This window comes from Microplitis mediator, chromosome 5 (genome assembly GCF_029852145.1).
Source record: "Microplitis mediator isolate UGA2020A chromosome 5, iyMicMedi2.1, whole genome shotgun sequence".
Lineage (NCBI taxonomy): Eukaryota > Metazoa > Arthropoda > Insecta > Hymenoptera > Braconidae > Microplitis > Microplitis mediator.
This window is the reverse complement of record NC_079973.1, coordinates 18,844,916-18,851,734: the sequence shown is the minus strand read 5'-3', so window position 1 is coordinate 18,851,734 and position 6,819 is coordinate 18,844,916. Positions and strand designations below refer to the sequence as shown.

The window sequence follows — 6,819 nt, the reverse complement described above, 5'->3', positions numbered from 1 at the left end:
GACCTGTCAAAATGACATTTTCTATTTGAATGGGAAACTGAAGGTTCATGGTATGGAGAAACGAAGCTCTAATAAGAATCAAATCGATCGGATGATTTGTCTCCGGGTTATAGCTGCAGCAATTTCAAAAAATGTATTTTTGAGAACCGATAAACATCTGCTCTTCAGATGGCTGTAACTCAAAAAAACAATTTGAGATATGCACTTTAAATTTTAGTATACTGTATTATTTTCGAAGGTATTGACTATCGAAATACGCAAAAAAAAAAAATTGATTTTTTCAAAATTTCACACTAGTGGTTCTCCTTAAATGCTTATTATATTTATTGTAAGCCGAGTACTTCAATACATTAATTTTTACAGTTTTGTATGAATTGATAGTTGATTCTATCACTAACTTTAAATATAGTAGAGTTACACTGAGAAACTTGGCCTTTCAGGTTAACAATTTACGCTTCAAAAAATAATATTGAAATAGTATTGGAAAAAAAAATTTCAAATCGGTCATAATAGACCCACGAACCTCGATTTTTTATATGTTTTTTTGAAAGATGATGTTTCGAGGAACTAAAAGGTGGAATGAATTTTTCTTAGACAATATTAGAGTCACCAGGAACGCGGTTTGAATATAAAAACAGTAAAAACAAAACAAAAAAAAATAAAACAGAATAATTATTAATTTAATTTGAAAAAATTTTCTATTATCTATCTTTCTTAACCTAATTATATTCAAACTGAGTCATAAAAAATTTTTTTCCAAAAATTTATTGGCAAAAAAGTATAAGATAAAAGCAAAGATTACAATGAATAAAAAAAAAATCAAAATAATTTAATATAACTGTCGTCCAAGGGTTGAGAGTAAACCGTTTTCGCACTAAATGTCACACTGAATTTTATTCATGACCTGACGAAATGTCCCCTGACATATTCACCGAGTTGTAAAATCGCACGTGGTCAATACGCGCACACAAAACATAAACATCTATACGCGCGTAAATAGAGAAAAATAAAACAAGCAGGTGGCGTTAAACAATACAACAAATGCTTCTTTTTAATTACTAAACAATACATGTTTTAATACGCAGCCACACCTCCTTAAAATTCTTCATAACTCAAAACATTTCCTCGTAATAAAATCATACTTTTAAATTAAAATTAATACTTGAATAAAAATGTAAATTTATATACTCTACTTATACTGAAATATATTCATATCATCACATTTCACTTTCACAAAACAAACAAGTTATTAGTATTTTATAACATGACTGCCATGAAAAATTGACCGCGAAATCTAGATAAATAATATTTAAAAATAAAATTTATTTTTATCTTTTTTTTTTTTTACTAACATACAAACAGGATGCCTGACACGCTCTGATGGCTTTTGTTCCTCTCGGCGTGTGTTTTCTCGCGAATCACAACACATTTCTCAGCCGAGTGATCACATTGATTCTTAATTAACATCAAAATTAAAAAACAATCGCCTTAATAATTGTTTCCCCAATAAAACAATAAACTACAAATTTACCGTTTATTTTTTTTATATAACCTTTTGCATATATGTATATATATAAAGCGTGACAGGAGGGCGTGGTAGGTATTGCAGAAATTCGTCGTCTTTTGGACTCTTTCTCTCTATATATGCCATATATACAACTCTCTTTCATATATATTCACGTAAAATGCCAGATGTCTCGCATGTGTTTGATGCCGGCGGACATATAGTTTACTCTTTTCTGTTTTCTGATTTCGTTTTCTTTCTTTATTTTATTTTTATATTTATATCCTTTCGAAATTACCGTTAGCGTTTCATATTGTCTTGCAAATATCTCATAATGCATTGATCTCTTATTTATGTCCTTATATATATATAAATATATAAGCATTAAAAATTTATCGATATTGATAAATTAAATTTATTTTATAAATATTTAAATACCATAATAATAAGTGCGTGTTCATTATGCTTGTATATATAAATATATATTGTAAGATCAAAATCAGTGTTTGGTGGGCGTGTGTGATATTTGACGTTTGGTTTTTTATCCATAATGCAGTATGTAAGCATATATTTATATAGTAGGCATCGAAGGAGGTCCTAGAAGTTTGACGCGGTGGCGTGGCAGGGTTGACAGTGCCGGCAATACATAAAGACCATAGATATTCAATAACGAGGATCATTAGTCTGTATATGGGCTTCGACCTAAAGCGGGTGTGTCGTTAAATGATATCTGACACTAGACACGTGCTTAAATATATTAACGATAGATTTACGTATAGCCATGCATTTTAGAATTTTTTAAGTGCTTATTTTCGACTGTATTGCTTTTAGAAATGATAATAAATTTTTTAATACTAGCATGTCAATGACAGTTTTATATTTTGATATAATTATGTTAGTGAATTATTATATTGAATATTCTTATGAAAAATAGTTTATTTCTCTTTTTATTTTTTATGATTGTCCATTGTACTCGAAAATTAAAAAAAAAGTTTGTACACGGAAAGAAAATTATGGAAACTGTTCCCATAATTTTGTGAAATTTTTTCCTATATCATCATAGGAATTACAACCATAAATTATGGGAGCAGTTCCTATAGTTATAGGAATGTTTCCCATAATTATAGGAATAGTTCCTATAATTATGGGAATGATACCCATAACGTTATGGGAATGGTTCCTCTAATTATAGGAATGGTTCCTATAATTTATAGGAATACTTTCAATAATATTATAGGAATCATTCCTATAATATATAGGAACTATTCCTATAAATTATAGGAATCATTCCCATAAATTATGGGAACCATTCCCATAACATTATAGGAACTATTCCTATACCATTATGGGAACTATTCCCATAATATTGTAGGAATAGTTCCCATAATGGTATAGGAATAGTTCCTATACCTATACCATTATGGCAATCATTCCCATAATATTATGGGAATAGTTCCCATACCATTATAGGAACCATTCCTATAATATTATGGGAATGGTTCCCATACCATCATGAAAAAATTAATTTAAAGAAAAGTGTGGCAATCACTTTTACAATGCACAGAAATTTGATTAAGTATAGAAACAAAAATTCAAACATTGAAAAAAAAATCCATATTTAGCAAAAATATTAAAATTTTTAACAAAAAATTTTTTTTTAACAAATTTAGCGTCGAAGAAGCTTCATTTGGATCTTTTCATATTATTCGGGAAATTTCTACACTGTTTTGCAAAAAAAAAATTTTTATGATATTATTGGAGTGGTTCCCATAACATAATGGGAATAGTTCCCATAATATTATAGGAGTAGTTCCCACACCATTATGGGAATAGTTCCTATAGTATTATGGGAACGATTCCCATACCATTATGGGAATGGTCCCCATAATGATATGGGAATGGTTCCCATAATGGTATGGGAACTATTCTCATACTATTATGCGAACTATTCCCATAAATTATAGGAACGATCCCTATAATAGTATAGGTACTATTCCCATACCATTATGGGAACCATTCCCATAACGCATAGAAAAACTTCCCATAATTTTCTTTCCGTGTATACAGAAAAGAAAAATATCTTGAATCAAGAAATTTTTTCGGAAGACAATCATTTTCGAGAACGAAGTCGAGATTTTTTGGAGCCAAGAGAATTTGTCTTGTTCAAAGGAGATTTCTACTTTATCCACTGATAGAAGGATTTTTTAGCATTTAAAAAGATTTTTTAGTATTGAAGGAATCATTTCTTAAACGTCATTTTTTTATATTTAACAAATATTTCTTACTATTTAAGAAATGATTTTTTAATAGTTAATAGTCATTTCTTAAATAGTATACACTAAAAAATAGTATATTACTCACCTAGGGAAGTAAAGTAAGAAATGTCTCAGATCACATGTAATTGTTGGCCGAGGCGAAGCCTTTTTTTCAAATACTAAGCGATTTCTTATCTAAAAAAATATTAAATCTATATCATTCAATTAATTTAAACTATTAAAGTATATTGCAACGCCATTTCTTTGTCTTTATTAAGTAATTAACCATCTGATAACAACGCAGTATATTTACTTTGTCATTAAAGTTACAAAAAATCCAAGTTAATAATCCCGGACATCAAAATGAGTGAAGAAAACTATTAGAAATATTAAAATATTAATACCAATGTCATTAACAATAAATGATCGACATATTTTTTATTTGGCAGATAACTTAATTATTAAATTAATAATAACGCTAGTAATATTCTCCACCATTTCATTCGTCGATTTTTACTCGGTAAAAATTTCGATATACTTTGCCGAATAGCTTATCAGAATAAACCGTATTACTAGTTTTATCTCGTGATAAGATATTTAATTGTTTTTGTTTCAAATACTAAACGCTTTTTTATCGAAAAAAAATTAAGTCGATATAATTTAATTAATTTAAACTATCGACGTATTTTTTCACTTTAATTCTTTGTTAGAATTTTGTATTTAAGCACCTGAAAAAAACAAAATATTTCATTTGTCATTAAAGTTTTAACAAATCCAAGTTAATAATCCCGGACATTGAAATGAGTGAGTAAAATTAATTAACAGTAGTCAAAAATTTATAACAACCTTATAAATAATAAATAATCTATATATTTTTTATCCGGCAGATAATTTAATTATTGAATTAATAATATCGCTAGTAATATTCTCCAGCATTTTATTCGTCGATTCTCACTTGGTAAAAATTTTTATAATGAATTTATTATTTTTATCAATTGATTATTTAATAAAATGGTAATTTGCAAATATATAGATTTATAAACACTTATCGCCAACTGAAGGCGTCATAATTGGACCAGATACTCCAGTTTACTATTTAGAATATGCACATATAAATTATCTAAGAGTTCTTCACACTGTGAACGTAAGTTTAAATGAAGAATTATAGTTATTAAATTCTAATAATATCTAATTTTATTAGAAATTTGAAGCATCCCCTTCTTACAACTACTATCTTCATACGGAAAACAAATCCAATGGTAAGTAATTTCAAAAATAAAATAAAATAAACTGATTAATATTTCATTTCCAGACACATTTTTTCCAAAAGTATTAGTAGTGCTTGATAGGTCTTATATGCTTGATTCGTCTTCTTATTTACTTAAAAACCTAACAGAGCAAGATCTTTTTAATGAAGTATTGACGTTATGGAATAGAGTAGATGAATATTTTGAACAACTTGTCAATCCCAAAATAAAATTGGCTATTGCTGGAGTCGTTATACCGATGGTAAATAAATGATTTTTTTTTTTATCATTATCGTTTATAAATTTATGGTCATAATTACACAGTAAAAAATATTGTGTATTTGTGTCGGAAACGGTTTGTGTTAAAAATTGTAGTATGTTAAACTAACACAAAGTTTGTGTCACTTTATTTTGTAACATAAAAAATGTGTTATACACTCTTTATTAACACATTTTGTGTGTTACTGTGGAATTCTTTGCGCCCTCTTGGGGCGATATTTCAACAAAATCTTTGTGTTAAAAAGGGATTACACAAAGTTTGTGTCGAAATTTCAACACAAATTTCATGTCAACCGTTTTTAACACACAAACTGTGTTGATTTTACACAATATTTTTTACTGTGTATTTATTGTAGGTACCCGATAGTTGGAACACGGGGACATTCACTCAGAAGCTTAAAGGCCGTATCTCCAGAGATATGTTTTCTCGCAATTTTCTAGGCGAGTAGTTAGATGAAAATGCCGATCGGTTTGAAAATTTCGAGTATGATTTTTTTATATTCATGACGCCGTAAGTATAATAATAATTTTTGTCCCCGGAATATGGTGCTGTGTCCAATAGTTATTATTTCTTGTTTTACATAATGAAGCCTGAAATTACATACGAAATACGAAAAGACAAATCCCATGACGCGCAATAGGTTTAGTTGTGATACTGAAAATGGTCTCGTTTCCCGTTCATCAGGAGGATCCATGAGGAAAGTCAAGAATTCTGAGAGTTTTAGTTTAGAAGCTACCATAACTGTCGCTTCCGTGTAAGAATTCTGAACAGTAAATAATTTATATATTTGATAATTTTATTTAAAGGTAATTTTTTTTTTTTGTAGACTTGGAATTTATCGAGACAGTCTTGATGATTGTGTTTATAGATTTAAATTTTCGTGGCTTACAATAACAGAACGTGCTTGGGCCACATGTACTAAAAAAGCCTCTAGATGGATGTTCAAGTAAGTAGTTTATTTTTTGTTTTTCGAATAAGTTTTAGGTGTTGAAATTTACTTGAGAGGTATTTTTATTGCAGAAACCCCAGATTCACTTGTTTACATCGACTACCTTATGATCAAGATGAAGACGATTACTCATGATTTAATTCAAACTTTCAGATAAAATTTTATACTTCAAGCAAAGTTGTATAAACATTTGTGAATAATCATTTCCAAATAAATAGTAAAAAGAAAAAAAAAAATAGCGTTAAATTATTTAGAACCATCAGTAATTTCTGTATTGTTGCACTTTCACGTAAAAACATTAGAGATTCGTCCAAACATCTCCAAGTGCAGAAACTGCATTGAACCTAACGGATAATTCGTACCAACTCGACACGTGTGCCCAGGGTAAAATTTCCTTTAATTCCATTCTATATCAAATTATCCATCTTCTAAATGTATTATATCAGAAGAAAATCATTTGGATATATATAAATAACAAAATATATATAATGAATAAAATCACTTTTCACGTGTATTGACGCGCGTAATCAAAACAGTCAATTTCTCTTATATTCCATTGATTATTTGAAGCAAAAAAATTTTTT

At 28.5% G+C, this 6,819-nt stretch overlaps 1 long non-coding RNA gene across 1 annotated transcript; it reads left to right on the top strand.

Moving 5' to 3' along the window:
* Positions 1–5,558: 5,558 nt before the first annotated feature.
* Positions 5,559–6,215, top strand: LOC130668792 (uncharacterized). Its single transcript, XR_008990073.1, has 3 exons — positions 5,559–5,796; positions 5,876–6,040; positions 6,113–6,215. It is a non-coding gene; the product is annotated as an uncharacterized LOC130668792 (long non-coding RNA).
* Positions 6,216–6,819: the final 604 nt, after the last annotated feature.